Here is a 19,089-nt window from a genome sequence, read left to right on the forward strand (position 1 = left end):
GTATGTACAGAAAACACATACACATTTGTATGTGAAAAGCATGCTGATAATCCTCCCCCCAGCCACATACCACCCAATTAGCAAAGTTGTGCACAAGAGAAATAACGAGGGTGAGAGAGTGGGTATTTCAGTGCTAATACCATTAATTACTACCAGACCAATGGCATAACCCAAACTTGGATTTTTTTTTTTTTCACAGACAAACATGAAAATATTTTCTCTAACTCACAACCAATTTTGCTAATTATAACATGGTCAAGCAGAATAACGGCCAGGGTGGATCTGCCCACCCTTCATTCTCCTACCCACCCACATACCCACAGGAGGGGAGCCCTCCCATGTGTAGCATTGTCGGATCACCAACTATCTGTTCAAGTTCTGCCTGTCTTCTACAAGATAACAAGATATCAGCTCACACCCATGCATCTGTTATTACCTACCTCTGTTTAACAAATTGGGCTGTCAGTGACACGCCGCTCTCAAAAGTATATAAATAGTTTAGATGCAAACATTCACTAAGAGTCAGCCAATGAAATTCTCTCCCCAAAAGCATCCCGTATGCATTAACTTTTGGCAGAGAACCAGTTATCTTACTACTCAATAATTCATAGGTGAGCTACTCAACTGGGTAGTTCTGGGAATAAAGCAAATCATTGCCAGGGCAAACTAAGGAAAAGAAAAAAAATAAGATCAACCCACAAAAAAGAACAAAATGAGATTCTTCTTCCAAAACAGAGAATCCACATCTTTCCTCTTCAGAGTTTATCGCTAGTTTTCCTTACTATATAACCCAGCTCCCTTGCTTCAGTTTAAGCCTACTGCAAGTCCTCCCCACAGGTGTTTTTATGTCCTATGTTATTCTGCCCTATCCCCAGTAGCTCCCAACCTGAAGAAATACTAGAAGGAGAAAATTCTTAGTCTTCTTCTCCTCCTCCCAAAGTCCTTGACAAGAGGATGTTGACATGTTATATGTATGAGTGTATATGTATATGTATCTTTACAATTCCTCTTTCTCTCCTTCCTCTCTTCTTCAGATGGCAGAAGCACAGCTTTAGTCAGTTCCTATTTAGATTTTGTTTTCCCTGAGCAGAAACACTGTCCTTGGCTTTTAAATGCCAGAGGAATCACATGCAAAAAGTCTAGGAAAGGGAAACTTAAAAGAGAAACTTGAATCTACATCTCTGACTCTCCTCATGTGCCTGGCACAAAGAGCAGGGCACAGGGGCCCAATAATGGGGTAGAGATCAACAGGCACCATTTACAACCTTGCAAGCAGAAACACCATCACAGCAGAACACATTCCCTGTGTTCCATCCACTGTGTAAAGAAGGGTAAATAGAGGGAAAACAGTCAGTCTGTGATGTTCATAATCCTAGGATGGGCCCTCCACATTCCTGAGAAGGATTTGGGACAACTGGGAAAGGATTGGTCACCTCCCCCCCAGGTTTAGCAGTAAACCTGGCACTAGCTGCAGCAGGACTTCAAAGACCAAATTTATCCCATCGAACTCCAGGTTCTTCATTGAGGCACTCAACTTAGGAATGCCACCTCCCTCCAAGGCTACTGACTACGAGGCACATCTCCAGAGGATGATTCAGATGGTAGGAATCCCTGGGTGTCCTGCCTCTGTCCTGGGCCTGCACAAGGAGCCTAAGGTGATCCCAGCCCTCACATCTCTGTGGGATGAATGCAGAGCAAAGTAAATGCACAGAAGTGGCCAGTGCCACCCTCCTATATGAACCTCTCCATGAACTCAGTGCCTTGTTTAATGAGTTGATCAGTAGGCTGAGTCAAACACGCAGCTGAAACTTGGACAGCATATCCTGCTCTTGGACAAGAGACACCTCTTGTGCTCGAACTGCTGTGTGCCACAAACAGCTAACCTGGGAAGGAAAACAGACACTGGCCTGCAGTGTCATATTCCCCATAGCAAATATAGTGATTACAGTGAATTAGTGCCACCACTAGGGCTACATCCAGAGTATGCAGCTGCCACCTACAAGGAATTGTTCAAGTTTCCTCTTGTCTTCTACAGGGGATCTCACCTGCAACCAGAGGAGCTACTGGACAGAGGTGAATGCTGACTCCAAGCAGTAATCCAATAGAAACAGGTTCCTATTCCGCCACCAGCTGCCTTAGCAATTCAGTTGCCTCAATATATTTACACCCTTTTAATAAAAGAATTGAAAGTTAAAAGCAGGGAGGCTGCAGGAGAAAGTACCTCTGAGAACTGCAATCCTGTCAAAACAGAAAAGAGTCCCTGCTTTAGAAATGCAGTGATTGTCAAGGTTGTAGGGGGGCAGAGATTTCTGCTCACAGCTGGGACACAGCATTATCTCACCTTCTGTTTTCAGTTTGAAAGCTAAATTGGGACCACAAGACAATCCCTTCACAGCTGCTTTCAAAACACATAGGCAAAGCAAGAGGCAGCACAGGCAAAACCAGAAATATTCATTTAAAAATCAGACCTGCTTTAATGACGAGGTAGTGGGATCAGAGCTGGAAAGGGGAGAGATCCAAGCCAGAAAGAGCCTGCTAGGGGAAGAAGGGCCATCCAAGGCAATTAAGATACTAATACTAACCAGCATTCCTTAATATGTTTACTTGGAAATCTTTGTCCGTACCAGTAACCAAAAAGGACACACGGGGCAAAGCTATACCAGGAAGAGGTTCACCACTTATCTACAGAGTGAAAAGAGGACAAGCTTCCCCATTAAAACAGGCTTTTCCTCAGCCTCTCCTTCAGGCCTAGTAGGGAATTTGGATCAAGGAGAAAGAACTCTGCATAGAGCAACATGCAGTTCTCCATCACTTCTCTATCAGCTACCTCGGAGTTCTGCTGCCAATTGTTTAACATCCTGCTCCACTAACTGCCATCATTACCCCATTTTTCCATCCTTCACTCATGATTGGTCTTGATTCATCTGAGGAAGATGACGACAATGAAAACGTAACTGTTCAGAAAGAGTCTGAAAGAATGCTCAAACTAAAAGATTTATGGCAAACGTTCAGTTTCATAGATTAAACAGCTGAGGTCAACAGATATCAAAGCAATTTTTCCCATAAGAATTAATGTAACAAGGGGGGTGGTGCATACAGGAACTCAAGAAATGCATGCAATTTAAAAACACAGGCTCAGTATAGATGGCACAGAGAAAGGAGAGGAAGGAACGTTTTTTATTGTAAGTATTTTTACTGTCACTCTCTGGATGGTTACTGCTTCATCATTGTCATCATCATCTTCAGATGAATCAAGGTAGATCAAATCAATCAAGGGCAAAGGATAGAAAAATGAGGATAGATTCAGGAGGTCATCAGATGAAATAGCTGAGGTCTGTCATAATAATGACTGGCTCCAAAAACCAGCTGCCAAATAGTCACCTTCTCTGCCATATGTAGGTCCTGTCTTTCCTTTCTTCACACCATTACCTGCACACATTTAAAATGTGTGAATTCCATAACGGCCTTTGCTCAACTCCTCCTCTATTAATTTATTATGAACAAAATACTTTATCTGTCCTATTAGTAACTGTCATAGCTTTTCATGAATGCTTCTTCAGTGCTGGTTACAGAGAATCATCTCCCTATACCTTATTCCCAAAACAGCTAATTGCTTATGGAGACAGCAGAGGATTTGGCAGTCCCATTTCTTCAGGTATGGATGATATCACCTGTCTCAGAGGATGACATGGACTCAAGCTGTAGAGGACTTACTCTTGTGTCTTCTCTCTCCATTGGCACTGTGTTTCCCAAGAATCAGCAGCACATCAGCCTTGCTGCTGAAGCAGATGCAGCCTTGCAGCTCCTGTCTTTCCCTGTGTTAGGAGAGCAGTGTCACTTCTGACAGCCGCAGGTGCTGTGGGCTCCCGGAAATCACTCTCCAGGACTAGGGGTCTCCTCTGCAGCAGAGGGCACAGGATGGAGGCCAATGACAGAACTGGCAACAATTCAGTGACCGCAGCCTGCTCCCTCAACCTCCCCATCTGGCTGTCATCTCTGTCCCATCTCCTCTGGACTTGGACCAGCAGAGGGAAATTTATTAACAGTCCCACTCACTGGATAAATCTGATCTGACATTCAATTTTCTGTGACTGACCTCAAACCGGGTCAGTACGGCAGGAACCATTTGGAAGAGCACCATGCCTGCAATGTGGGCACTTGCCTATCTCACACAGACACTTTTTCATGTTGACTTGAGGAGAGCCTAGGCTGCAGAAAAGCTGATATGCAGGACAAGTGGGAGTACACACTCCAGTTCTTCTCTCGATTCCTGGATTTTGTTCCAACAGATAAATGTCTGAACTTGGTTCAGTAAGTTTCCACTATTCTCATTCCCAGCTCTCCTGGGACACAAAAGGTAAAGCCGTCGCCTTCCTCATTCTGACCCACTGCATCAAGATCTCAAAGTGGATCCTGGCCTGAGCCAATCCATCAGCAGTCATCAGTCTGAAGGTTTGCAGCAGCACATACTACAACATAGGATCCTGCTCCTTCCACTCTCTCCATGACAAATAATAACACCTCCCAGAATCAGATACTCCAGGTGAGAAGGGCATTTTAAACAAGTTTCAGCAACGTTTGCTGAGCTATCCCACTGTGGTGTGCAGGAAGAAGATATAATTCTGTGTACGGTTCTGGAAAGAAGCTGCGTGGACTCAAATCTGGTAATATCTGTGGCTAAATCTGTGATAAAAGCCAGCAATGAGGGAAAGACAGGCTATGTCTATTTGTAAGACTCTCACTAGATCTGTGCACCCTGATCTGAATTCATCAGTGCAAAAATGGCAGAATGACAGACTTACAACAGACCATAAAAGTGCCATAGAAAGTAGGAAAAGATGTGGGAAACATCATCCAGCCAGGTCTTTGAGGGGAAATTTTTGATAGCATCCTGTGAACATCAGAGGAGATAAAATTATTCTGTACCCTCCATATATGTATTGCCTATAGCAGTACAAACATCAATCAACTGGGTCAACATAAGCAAATGAGGCCTCAGAACATACAGCAATAACCCTTTTTATTCCTCACTGATTCCATAAAAAACCTCATGGAAGATGAATCTGGGATGCAACATTCCAAGTTAAAAATGAATGATGATTAATATAGTTTTATGGGTCCTTGGCAGACAAACTGGGTAGTGTTTGAGAAAGCAACAAGAAAAGTAACTATTTTGTCATAACATCCTCAGGCTTTGGAAAGATCCTGGCTTGCTTCCACACGACAGACTAATTGAAGATGTAATACTATTCAAATGCAGCCCACATTAAGCCGATTAAAAACACATTAACTGAAAGGGTTCAAAAAGAAATTTTAAATGGCTGCACACACCACTGGGATCTCTCTAGCAAGAAGAAAGACCTATTCTAGGAAGACATCTCTAGTAAGAACCCACACAAACCTCTTAAACTGATGCTATTTCACATTTCCATCAAGGTCAAAAATCCAGCCAGCAGGTTGGCATGGCTAAAGCGTATAAATTATAAATCCCTGTTCAGGATGTGTAGCCAACATCACACATTTTTCACATTCCAGACACCTTTAGTGTCTGAATGACCTTGCATCCATTTGCAGATGGGGTGACTGGGTGCAGACTTTGGCATGTTTGTGGCATGTGGCTTGTGCTTTGCTTCCTTCCCTCCCACACAAAGGCATAACTGACAATCACCATTCTTAAGTGCCTATGTTGGGATAATATACCAACATCTGTAGAAGACACAAAATATGTAGCAGTAAATAACATACTAAAGAGACACAGACAGGACAACTTGGCTTGCTTCATGGAATGGGGTATGGGAACTCTATTCAATTTATCTTGGATAACCACAGAACCATAGAAAAGTTTGGGTTGATAGGGACCTTTAAAGGCCATATTGCAAAGGTTCTGGAAAGAAAACTGCCAAGGAAAGAATGAGTCGCTCTTTCAAGGAAAGAGACACTAACCCCAAGAGGAGCCTCAGTTAATGTAATCCAGTAAACATCAGCTTTCAGTTTAATTCTGTAGTCCAAAGATGTCCAAATCCTTGGATGACTAAGACAACGCTTACTAAACGTACTGTGAGATGTGCATCACATCTGCATTGATGAGATAATTTTTGAAAATCTCTTTAATACGTGTGACCATCCTGCCAGAATGATGTTGAAAAAAAAAATGAGAAGAGGGCTATAAAAATGAATCAAGGGCTGGAAAACATGCCTTGTAGTGAATGGCTGAAGAGACTCTTTCCAGACTGCATACTCGACAGGCTAAGAGATTACTTGTTCTGTTGTCTGAGACAACACAAGGAAGAGACTGCTAATAACAAATAGCTCGTTATGTGAGAAGACAAAAGCATAAACAGAGCTTGTAGTTGGAAACTGAAATGAGACAGGCCTAGATTAAATGATGACAACTGAATCATGAGAATAAAAAGACACTGGAACAACTTACTGAGCAACACACTAAATTCTCTGTCACTTTAGTGTGTGAGGAGATGCTGCACTGAAAATGTACAAATAACCCAAGTTTAGATGCACAAAGGTAAACTCACCACACTAGTGATAGGGACTACGTTGGCATATAACCAAGTCTCCTGTCTAGACAAACAGCATGAAATGATCAGAAAGGGATTCAAAGAGCTTTTGCTTTCTCATACTGATCAGGAAGATGGAGTCACAGCATTTTGGATAAACAGACTGGAGCACATAAGCTTCTCAAATGTTTAAAAAAACCCCAACAACCAACAAAACAACAAAATGAACCACAAAAAAACCACGGAAAACCCCAACTCTTTCCTCCTCTCTTTAAAATCTGTAGGTAGTTTCATTTGTATCTTTTCATTTATACATATGAGTTGGTTCCTAGAAAGTGAATCAGTATGATAACTTGCCCACTTCCATACATAAACTTAGACTTTTGCAAGTTCTCATTACAAGCAGCTGAAGGGGAAGAGAAAGATTTCCAAATCACAAAACATTTTGAGTTGCTCCATTTTCCTCTGACCCAGCCAACCGCCACCATCTTCTCATCCCTTTAGATCTATCATACTCTTTCCATGAAAACATCTTAGGTGGAGGGCTGCTCCTTTTCCCTCAAGCCCCAGTTCTCCATTTTACAGCACACCAGAATGTTGGCTAAAGGACCTGTATTATGCATAAGCTATGAACTGCTCAGAAAATCCCAGCAGACCTAGCACTATTAAACTCATCTATATTACATTAAGTTATTAGCTACTGTATTCTAGCTTGTGATTAGGACAGTAGAGTATCTCTTTGCAATCAGCACTTTGTAAGGAAAATCCCTGTTCAGTGCAAATGCTACTATCATTCATTGTTCTCTTGACCTCAATCACAGTCACTGTTGGAAACCTCTATTAGTTTTGGCACTCCAACCAATTTCTCCTATGAAATGCTTGGCTGAATTGGTCCCAGAGTTGTATCATATTTGCAACAGATGAAATTTGCAGCACTTATTTCATCAGCTGTGAGAGCAGGTCACAACAGATAGAGAGTCTGCAAACAATCGGCTGGGATGGCCTTCAGTTGCCATTGTTTCTTTACCAGCAGGGATTTGCCCCAGATGCTTCTTTGTCACAGAAATGGAGTAATATTCAGTTTTTTCTACATCCTATTCATCCCTCTGCAGCTTGGCAAATCAGGACAGAGAAGGACAATACCTACAGCTCCAGAGATACTGGAGCTGGAAAAGGCATGCCAAGGGAATGATGGTAGTACACAAACATTTTTCCTTCCACATCTTTCTGATCTAGGCCACCCATATAATTTGAGACCTCAGCCTCAATCCCAAACCGCTATTTTGGTCAAGCAGTAGGATTAGGGTTCAGAGAATCATGAAGGCTCCAGTTCCAGGGATACTGGGGCTGGAAAAGGTATGCTAAGTAGAGCACAGCACTGCACCAACATTGATCTCTCCATATCTTTCTTATCTGGGCCACCCATAGTACTGGGGACCTCAGCAACCTCTGTCCGAAGCTGCCGTAAGGGTTAGGGTTCAGGGAAGTGGAATGCCTGTAGCTCCAGGGATACTGGGGCTGGGAAGCCTGTATCTCCAGGGACCAAAAAAAAAAAACCAAACCACAAACATCCCAAACCCCCAAAACAATCTCCACCGTTTTTGGATACGGACAGGTACATTGGCACTGAGGACGAGGAAAAGCCTGAGGTACTTAATGCCTCTTCCACCTCAGTCTTTAACAGAAAGACCAGTTATACTGAGTACCCTGAGCTGGAAGAAAGGGACAGAATAAATCCCCTGTAACCCAGGAGGAAGTACTTAGCTATCTGCTGTGCCACATAGACACAAGTCTATGGAGCCACACAGGATCCACCCAAGGGTATAATGAAGGGATTGAGAGCACCCATAGTCAGTTTGCAGGTGACACCAAGTTGGGTGGGAGTGTCAATCTCCTGGAGGGTAGGAAAGCCCTGCAGAGGGATCTTGGACAGGCTGGATCGATGGGCTGGGGCCAATTGTATGGGTTTCAACAAAGTGAAGTACCGGGTCCTGCACTTGGGTCACAACAACCCAATGTAGTGCTGCAGGCTTGGGGAAAGAGTGTCTGGAAAGCTGCCCAATTGAAAAGGACCTAGTGGTTCGTGCTGATCAACAGCTACATGAACATGAGCCAGCAGTGTGCCCAGGGGGCCAAGACCAACGGCTTGTATCAAAAATAGTGTGGCCAGCAGGACCAGGGCAGTGATTGTCCCCCTGTACTTGGTACTTGTGAGGCTGCAGCTCAAGTACTGTGTCCAGTTTTGGGTCTCTCACTACAAGAAGGATAATGAGGTGTTAGAGGGTGTCCAGAGAAGGGCAACAAAGCTGGTGAAGGGTCTGGAACATAAGTCCTCCAAGGAGCAGCTTAGGAAGCTGGGGTTGTTCAGTTTGGAGAAAAGCAGGCTTAGGGGAGACTTTATTGCCCTACAATGATGGGAAAGGAGGTTGTAGTGAGATGGGGGTCAATCTCTTCTCCAGGTATCTAGTGACAGGACAAGGTAAAATGGCCTCAAGTTGTGCCAGGGATGTTCAGGTTGGATATTAGGAAAAATTTCTTCACCTAAAGAGTGGTCAAGATTGGAACAGTCTAGCCAAAGAAATGGAGGAATCACTATCCCTGGAAGTGTTCAAAAAATTAGTGGATATGGTACTTTTTGATATGTCTTAGTGGTCTTGGTGGTATTAGGTCAAAGGTGATTTTGGAGGTCTTTTCCAACCTTAATGATTCTATGATTCTACATGAACAGTCTCAGAAATCAGCTTGTCCCAGTCAACAGTAATGAAAAATTTCCACGGTTTCCTGTGACCACACATGACCCTAGAAACAAGGACTCCAAAAGCAAACAAAATGCAACAGGTCCACATGTAACTGAGAAATTTAAGCATGTCTTCAATTCCTGGGACCAATGACACTTTTGCAGGTTCATCGCTGGGTTCATAAAAGAAAACCAACTGTTTTAACTCCAGTCCTGAAGGCCAATTAAATTTGAATCAGAAGCAACAGCTGGAAACACATGAAAAGACAGTGCACACATGTGCTTATTTGTGTTTTCAGTAGAGAGGCAAAGAAGAATGGAAATCGGGAACTATAGGAAGTGAAAGAGGGTGAGAGGGGTACATGTTGGAAATGTGATCTCTGCTGACTGAGAAAACAGTTTCCTGGCTTCAATGAAAAAACAGTTTCTTGCTCAGAAACTGGCCCAAGTGGAAAAACACAAACTAGTCACCGAGCAGCTGTTTCCCCACAGAAAGCTCCAAAAGGCACCTAAGACCTTGCTAAAACCTGAACGCTCAGCCCCCCAGTACTGTGTCCCAGCACAGAACTGGCAACAGAAGACCCACTGGGATGTAGAGAAGCCTGACCACCTCTGAAATTTAATTCACAGTTTCCCTAGAGGAGTGAATGCAATTAGTGCTGTTTCAGAGCTCAGGGTCAGGATGGTCATAGATAATTCAAAATACCCCCAGGATGCTCAGTTTCCTGCTAGGGCTTCTGTTCATATCAGGAGTGTCTCCAGGTCTTCCCTGCATGAGTTCACTCCTCAATAGTGGCATCACTATTCTGTGTGTTGCTTTAGCGTGCCTGCCACAGTCTTTCAGCTGGGCTGGAGGAAATAGTTCTGCTCTAGTGCCAGAGTCCATGGAGTAGGTGAGGAATAGCATGGGAGCCTGTTCCTGTACCTTCATAAGTGCTGCTTGACATGGTTTATGGAGCAAAAATCATGGAAGAAAAGCAAAGACACAGGCACAATGACATGGCAGTACACCGCTGTGTTTGGGAAAGAGGCTGGGGAAAAGGGCCTCTGCTGACACAGGTCCTGGTGGCCTATGCTTCCCTTCAGGTATGGGCAGCTGTTTTTACTTCCCTGTGCCTCAGGGCCTCATGCAGAGACTGAGAGTTATCATGAGAAAAGGAATTGCGATTTTTGTCTGCTTGGTGTCTTCCTAGTTCCCCTAGGAAGTTCTGGTCTGTGATATCTCTCTCCCCACAACTGGGCACCCAACATGCTCATGTTCCAGTCACCATGAGGTAGAATTTTATTGGGACAGAGTATTCCCTCCTTTCCTGTCCCCTCCAGCCTTGAAACATGAGTGCTGACAGCAGTTTTCTAATTTTTCTCAATTTACCACCTCCTTTGCCCCATGTCTCCTGATACCACTGTGACCTTGTGTTGGCTAGGACAGTGTTAATTTTCCTCCTAGTAGCTGGTACAGTGCTGTGTTTTGGATTTAGGATGAGATTAATGTTGATAATGCACTGATGTTTTAGTTCTTGCTAAGTAGTGGTTTAACTCAAGGACTTTTCAGTGTCTCATGCTCTGCCAGTGAGCAGCAGCACAAGAAGTCACAAGGGAGCATGGCCAGGACAGCTGACCCAAACTAACATAAGAAATATTCTGTATCACAGAATGACATGTCCAGTATATAAACTGGGGGAAGATGGCTGGGAGGCACCAATCACTGACGGGGGTCCCAGGGGATGGGCTGGATATTGGTCAGTAGGTGGTGAGCAATTGTACTGTGCATCACTCGTTTTTCTGGAGTTTTTCTCCTCTTTCAGTCTCTCTCTCTCTCTCTTTCTTTCTCTCTCCCCCCCCTTTTCATTACTATTATTATTATAATGCTGTGTTTCAGTCACTAAATTGTTCTTACCTCAACCCATGAGTTTTACTTTTTTATTTTTCTGATTCTCTTCCCCATCCCTAATGGATTCCCCATAAATTCAGATCCCAGTCCTATTCATCACCTTTGACAAGAGAATATCCCACCAGTCCACACTCCAGGATCCACAATGCTTTCTCTTCCTTGGCCAAGTTCCCATGTCCCCTGGACCTGTTCTGGTGCTGCACAGACCAAGAGAGAAAGCTTAGCAACAGCTGCTGTGCCAGACTCACTATCTCTGACCTGCTAACTGGAGGTAAGCATGCAGCAGAAGTACTCACAGTGTATGCTAGAGAGGAACCTGTGTTACACCCCTGTGCAAACAGAAGCAGAGCTAGGACAACTTCTCCCTCAAGCCAGGATGCCTTGATGCAATCTGGATACCACCAGCTGTGTCACACTTTGAAGGTCTTTCATATAGGTGATTTTACCTATGGGCTAAACCCACAACAACAACAGGACTCAAAACCAAAGCAGTTTCTCCTGAATCCCGAGACAGGAAGCACTGGCAAAGTGTCTGACAGTCCTTTGGCAGCAGTATCCTCCTGTGACTTAAAGACAAGGACATGCTCGGGTGAGACCTGAACATGCACAGCATTTCAGGATGCCCAGTGCAAAGCAGTTGAGAGGATTCTGGAGTTGTTTTTTATCCCAACGAGTTGATATATAACTAGGTCCTACAGGGCAAATAGGTGCCACAGCAGGAAAACTTTAAAAGGGATGTCTGAATTAGAACAGTATGAGATGTGGTGTTCAGCCCTGAAAGGGCCACAGAAGGTGAGCAAATATCCACAGAGTGATGACCAAGATTGTCTGCCATCCACTGTTTCTATACAGCCCTTGTCTTCCCTTTCCTGACAAAACTGTATAGCTTGGATGTGTCTTGATAAAATTAAGTTGCTCTTCCTGGACAGCCTGTCCGAAAAACAGAATAATGGGATTATGGAATGTGTATTTGTTTCTCCCAACAATATCCGAGAAATGGATTAACTGATTTAAACCAGTCCTTTTCTGAACAAACAAATTCATGTCTCTAGGCGAGGAGCTCTCACACAAGCTTTTAGAGATGAACAATGAGCTGCACAGAGGCTGAATGGCAGTGCAAGGCAGGCTGCAATCTCACAGACCAGACCTAGGTCCCCTCTTCAAGACAGGCTCCCACCTTCCTGATGCACATAACTGGGTATTTCCTCCCTTCTTTACCATGTTTTACCCAGGGCACAGCAAAGAGGCCTCATGGTAATTTGCATCTGATGGATGTTGCCACAGACTGGACATGCCAGCTTTGCAAAATCTGCTCCCCAGCCTCCGAATTCCCCCTGCCATCTGGGTGTTTTGCTTTCTGTCTCAAGTCTCATATCTCCTGGCCACCACAGCGTGCAGACATGATCTGTCAGACCAATTTCAATCAAAGAGGTAAATCAGAAAAGCTCTCAAGGCACAAGGGAGACTTCCCAAGAAACCTCAGTGAGTGGCAGCACATGTGAACCTTGTCCACAAGGCAGCAAGCAGAGAAGAGACCCAGATTCTGCAGAGTAAGACCCAACTACTACACATTGAGGGCAAAAATTCAGACCAGCCAAAATTCATACAACTCCTTTACCCTGTCAAAGGCATTTTTATTTCTTTAAAGCTGCATACAGCAAACATTACCAAAAAAAACCCAGCACTGGGAGTCCTGGAGCTTTGCTCTATGAACATAAAGGTGGTTACAAAGAAGAAGGCTTTGGAATGAGTCCTATATGGTAATATTTGGTACAATCCCATCTTAAGACCCAATCCAAGTGCTGTCACAGCCTCCATCTGTCAGGCCATGGGACCTGGTAATTGTTAAGACAAATCTGAGGCCGGCTGTAAGTCTCTGTGGTTGTTATTGTGCTCTAAACTGTGGCCATTTGGGTTTACAGCCACAATGGAGCAAAACTGATTCCTCCCTTCAGCCTATCCTGAGACTGACAACTCTAATTAGTTGTTAGCAGCCCAGGCATGGGAAGCTGAGTGAGCAATCCTAATCGCCCAGGACAGGGCTACGTGCACAAACACAAACTCTAAGCAGCTTAATCCCAAACACAATACTGCAAGCAAAAAGTGTGTTGACAATCAGGAACACAACTCCCTGCTCTTAACAGTGGGAGCAGGGGGGTGCTGTGTATTGATAGAAACACAGAAATAACATGTATACTTTTAGCTTAGTCACACAAACCTCTATGCAACAAATCTGAGGATAAATCGGGAGGATTTCCATCGAAGTGGAACCTAACTGCCAGGCCAGGCTTCATTCAGACTGGTGGTTCAAGGTCATGCCCAGGGCATTCTTTTTACTAATAAAGGTCTCCAGGTTTGCAAACACTGAACTTCCAGAAGACACAGTTCTCCCATGACTTAGAATACAGACACCCAGAGCATCGGTTCATTCTTAAACCTCCTGTGTTCTAAAATGAATCAGAACATGACAGAGCCCTAGTTGGTAAGAGAGCCCAAGGTTTCCCTCTCTTGGAAGCAAGACCTGTACCAGGTAGAACAGCAATACTGAAGCATAAATGGAAGGGCAGGAAAGCTCCAGCTATTACAAGGGTAAAAAAATCATCATCTGCCCCCAGTTTAGCTCCTCAGAACTCACCTTGGAAAAGGGTATCAGGATGGACATCACTGATGAAATTAATAAAAGAAATTAAAACAGTCACTATTAATAAATACAATCAGAAATTAAACCAGCTAGGTCTAAAATTCTTAGCAGATGGCTTCATACTCCAGCTCACATGGCCACACAGCAAGACAGATAAGCCAGCTCAGTCACACATAGGGGTCAGCTCTGGCCCCTGACAGTCTCATTTCTCTTAGACTCCCTTCATAGGCAGGGAGAGCTGCAGGGAGCTCTAAGGAGCCAAAAGCTCAGTCTTAGCCACTCTGCAAAAACATCTTCATGCCAAAGACATGTCTCAAGAGCACTTTTAACAGAGCAGTTAATATCCAAGCTTTTGGAGGAGGGGGCAGGGCATCCACAAAAGAGCACTGACATTGAGCTATGGCTTCAACAGTTGATCGAAACAGTTTAATGCATTTCTATTTCCAGTTGCATGGATCCAGCAATGCTTCTTACTTATTTACAGTATCACCTCTTCCCCTCCTCCCTGCTCTTCTGTTTGCTACATAGATAACAGGGGAAATTGATGCTGACTATTGCCTGCCTGATGTACAGCACTGCCAATGGGTTCAGCAGGATTTTAAAGAGGAATGAGTCAACAGTATGTGACCGGGAATAACATTTACCAGCGTGTGAGCTTGAATAGGAAAACACATCTGTGCTCACCTGAACATTAGTTAAAGTGACAACGGCAACAGATGACCCAGCAGGACGTGTTCTGGCAGTCTTCCAGGTCAGGGAAGAACCAGACCTGCTAGTCACCAGCGCTATGGCAATGCCTATGTCTAGGACTATAAACAGCTCCTGAAGTCCTGTTAGCCATGGTAACCATCCCTCCAAAGTGAATGTCAGTCTTCTTTCCTGGTTACACCTAATATTCACTATGTTTTGAAGATAAAGCACAATAACCCACCTGCTGCTTAATGGGGCAAAACTTTACCTACGGGCTATAAGGATAATCCTTTGGAGATCAATCCCAGATGATTGTGGTCTATTACTTTAGATCCAGCATGGGTAAAATTCACGGGCCATGTTATTCCAGGGAAAGACACAGTCAGGTTAATTCCTTTTCTAGTCATTCCTCCTGCCAATATCTCACCTGTTTTGTGACCCCAAGACAAGAAACAGAGCCAACTTTCAGACTCGATGACCCAAAGCAAAGTCAACCCTATATAAATATCCCCTTTTCTTTCTTCTCTTTTTTTGCTGGGTGCTCAAAGACACTAAAACTTCTGCTAAAGTCAAAAATGGCACCAGCGAAAGTCTGCTTATCTCCTCTTCAGAATTTGATTCACTAATTAACAACTGTCAACAGAGGAGACAGGTGCTCTTCTACCAGGCTTTGGTGGTTATCCAAAGAAGGAGAACACATTCAAGTGATCAAGCAAGGGCCTGAGACAGCAAGTAGTGAGTGTTGTTAAGGAGGATAAACCCATCTGCAGGAAAATACTGGAATGGATGTATCAAGGATCAGGTGGGATGAGGAGTGCAGGGTTGAGCTGGACTTGGACTAAGCTGTCCAGCAGTTTACGACATGCTGTTGAGGATTGATAAAGCATCAGAGCTGACACGATTTCATTCAAGTAGGATAGTGTATTAGGATTGCAATTTTCACCACACTGTTTTATGAGGCTCTAACATAGCAAATGTCATATTCACTGTGATATGACAGTCCTAGCAACAGCTAGAGTTTACAGTCACTACTAACCTTCATAATTCATGGAAATACTGTTTTGACCAGTCTTTTAGGATACTTGGTTAATACGCTTTTTTCAATTTGTTGCTACGTGCATTCTAAATTCATATCTAGGTAGCATCCTTTTCACTGATCCACACATGCACACTGTCTGTCTTTCCTCCTTTCATACATATTGGCTCAAATGACACTATTGTATTGCAAACCCCAGACTGCTGCACATTTTCAAGCCCAGTGTGTGTTTTATAGCCTTACACTATCTCCCCTGTACAGGGTGACCCAGCCCTGATTTTAAACTCACCTCTACAGAAGACTGATTTTTCTGCTGGGATTTTTTTGAGTGAGTACCTCGTTCTGAAAAAAAGCCTTGACAACAGCATCAGTGATAGCACTGATTTTGTTAACAGTACTCTGGCATTCCATTAATATTTTTATCACAACGCTTCACAGTGCTGTGTTTATTATGTCCCACAAATCTTTGATAATATGGGTCACTTTTATTCCTGTTTTGAAGATACAGGAAAAGATGACAAGATGTTGCCACTCCAAGTGGTAGATTCCCCGGAGTTCTGACAAGCCCAGCCTCTCACTCTAACCAGTATATAACATTTCTTCACCCTAAACACAGAGCTATAAGGCTGCAAGGACTTTCGTGAACTTATTAATCTTTCAAAGCTCTACAGTTCAGACCAAGAAGTCCAGGGAAGATACCATCCATCCTGTCAGAGAGCTGATGATAGACAATTACAGCTCATAAGATAAAAGAAGAGCAACTTTTTCTGCTTTCAAAAGACAAAAAATAATAAAAAGTACAAACACCTTTTTTGACAGCTGACTTGTTCTTTTTGTCTTCTTACTTTCTTTCTACTATTGAAGTGCAGTTGGCAAAGCCTATTTCTAGGCTAGTTTTTACAATACAGCACTATATGCATGAGGGTGAGGGGAGAAAACCAAGAAAAAAGGGAAACACAGAAACAGGTTCTGACATCTAATCAGATCTGCTGTATTGATTTTGCAACTTTAGCTTTGGAGCAAATCAGAGAAACAGCCACATTATCATCCAGAATTCACTCTTCCCTCGAGTGAGCCAGTTCAAAAGGAGCTCACACTGACACATAAACAGGCACTCCTGCATGCACACACACGCACACGCGAATGCACACGCCCATGTGGATGCACACCCCACTGAAGCGGCTCTCCAATGGGATGCGTGGGCTGGGGGAGGTGAGAGAAGCGCTCATCACAGAGGCTGCAGGAGCCACACGATTCCCATTTCCAACAAGATGAGAATTCCAGAGCAAGCCACCAGACTAATGAGCTACCCACACTGGAAAGCTGTGTTTCAATTAACCATAGAAGCCCCTGCTGCGGCATTCACGTCCTTCCAGCAGCATGAACATGGAGGAGAGGGATAAACAGGGACTGTGTTGTTTCTGGGTCTGGTTTTTGGGGGTGGGGAAGGAAAGGAGAATTCTGTAAAACGGTTGAGGGCAATTCTTGTCCTACTTTCTTGGTTTGCAGTTTCTTATTCATACTAATGGAAAGAGTAATTTACAGTCCTGAAACCAAAGCTGCCTGCTTAGGCACAGAACAGGCAGTACCACTGTAAGGTCCTTCCACAATTTCCGGGCAGGAGGAGACAGTTCAGGTGTACAAACACTCAGGATGCACCCAGCTTCAACTAAGGGTAAATGGAAATAATGGAGAAGGGAAGAGGGCTGTTTGGGTGGGCTGTTGCACGGACCCTGACAGCATTACTTCGGCAGGATCACAATAAAGCATTGTTTGGCCATGGGAAGAGCTATAGGAAGAGTATGTTGAGTTACTCTTTACATGGTTCATCACATCTTTCCCTTCTTGAGGGTCACATCAAAGGCTCTGCCCCAGAACTGCTTGTTGCTTGTACCTACAACCTTTCTTGTATGGGGAATCATGTCCTCCCCCTGCAGCCCAAGATTCAGGGCTGTGATACCCCTCCAGACCACCTAGGAAGCCTGAATTCATCCCAAGCTTGGCACTGCTGCTCCCTCTGCAGGGGCAATGAGGGTCAAGCGAGGACCACACAGCTTTCAAAAAGCAACACCAAACTAGGGACAGTAGCAGGTCTGATGGCTCTTTGCTCCCAAGTGAAATTTTGCTGCACCTCTCATCAGTTTTTGAGGTGACCAAGGGTCACCCTCCCTGTCATGTCTGGCCAAACCCAATATGTCTGGCCCAGAATGCCTTCCAGAAAAGCTCAAACCAAGATACACATTTTCACCCTGATTAAGGGAAGCTTCTCCACACATATTTACCTGCATGGAAATCTTCACACATTTCCCTGTCTCATCCTGTAATCTAATTCCTGCCATGCTCCTGAATAGAGAGAGATAATTTTAAAAGGGGATCTTTGAATACTCAAAGTGCCTGAAGGATTTCACACACCTCCATTACTGCTGTGTTCCCAGCAGCTCACACCTGTGAGCAGTTTGTCTGGTTGGTTTCAGCCAGGTTGTCTGCTCAGGTCTCACTTCTCTTATTCCTGGGGAGAGAGCCTGAAAGAAGTGTGGCAGCATGTCTAATGAGTGCTGCTGTGCTGTGTGTGGAGGCTCATCAGTCACAGCCCAGAGGCAGCATGCCCAGGTGCAAATTAACCTGCTCCCTGCCCATCCCACACCTGTCAGATCTGTGCCGCTCAGAGTACTCTGCAAGAGTTCAACAGTCACACCATTCTGATGGGATGAGAGCTGCAGGAAGAGCCACTCCTACAGTCACTGCTCCTTCCAGACCAAGGCATTTTACCCAGCTGCTTTCCCCATTTGATTCAAAGTCTTGTAAGAGAGAGGGCACACACTCCTACATGTCACAAAACACCTCAACAGCATGGGAGCTGAGCAGGCACTCACTTCTCTGGAGGGAGAAACCACTGCAGGGAAATGACGGAGATGTCATCCAATACAGACGCAGGCAGCATCCCTCCGTCTTTGTTCACCTTTGTACACAGTTATTGCCTCCAGGTGGGGCTGGGAGCACCGCCCATAGGTAAAATCACTCAATATACTGCATACTAAGGATCAGTTTTCTGTTACTCACCACCTTGTTGAGTGAAAACCATTTGGGATATGCAGTCCCTGTTAGGTCTGCCTAGCACTGCTTTTCAGGCAAAATTATTCACGCACATCCATAAAAGATAGCGGAGGTAACTAAGTTGAAAAAAAAAGGTTGTGGGGTGGAAATGGTCTAATTAACATTCATTTGCACCTTTTGAATGTTTGCTTTTACAAACTTCATAACATACCCTGAAGGTATTTACACACATGTAATGCATATGAACGCACACCTGGTGAAGCTGCTGTTCTGCACTCATCCTCTGACACGGAAATAGAAAGCATTTTATACAAACATGTACAACACCTCTCCCTTCCATTTGCAACATGTTGGCCATATGGTACCCTGCCCTTATTCTTGTGTAGCCAGACCAATTAAATATAAACTGTTCAAAGGTCCCCAGACAAAAGAGATGTGTCTGCTCAGCCCAGGAAGAAAGGTCAACCCTGCTTAGCCTACAGGTTTTTGTGTACAAAGGCATTCAGTCAGGCACTTCGGTACTGAATG

At 44.2% G+C, this 19,089-nt stretch overlaps 1 protein-coding gene across 1 annotated transcript in view; it reads right to left on the reverse strand.

The window, feature by feature from the left end:
* Nucleotides 1–19,089, reverse strand: part of MDGA1 (MAM domain containing glycosylphosphatidylinositol anchor 1) — a 152,312-nt gene that overhangs the window by 66,734 nt on the left and 66,489 nt on the right. The gene's annotated exons all lie outside the window — the stretch shown is intronic.

Source organism: Manacus candei, unplaced genomic scaffold, assembly GCF_025592945.1.
Source record: "Manacus candei isolate 608988 ecotype Guabito, Panama unplaced genomic scaffold, ASM2559294v1 h1tg000017l, whole genome shotgun sequence".
Classification (NCBI taxonomy): domain Eukaryota; kingdom Metazoa; phylum Chordata; class Aves; order Passeriformes; family Pipridae; genus Manacus; species Manacus candei.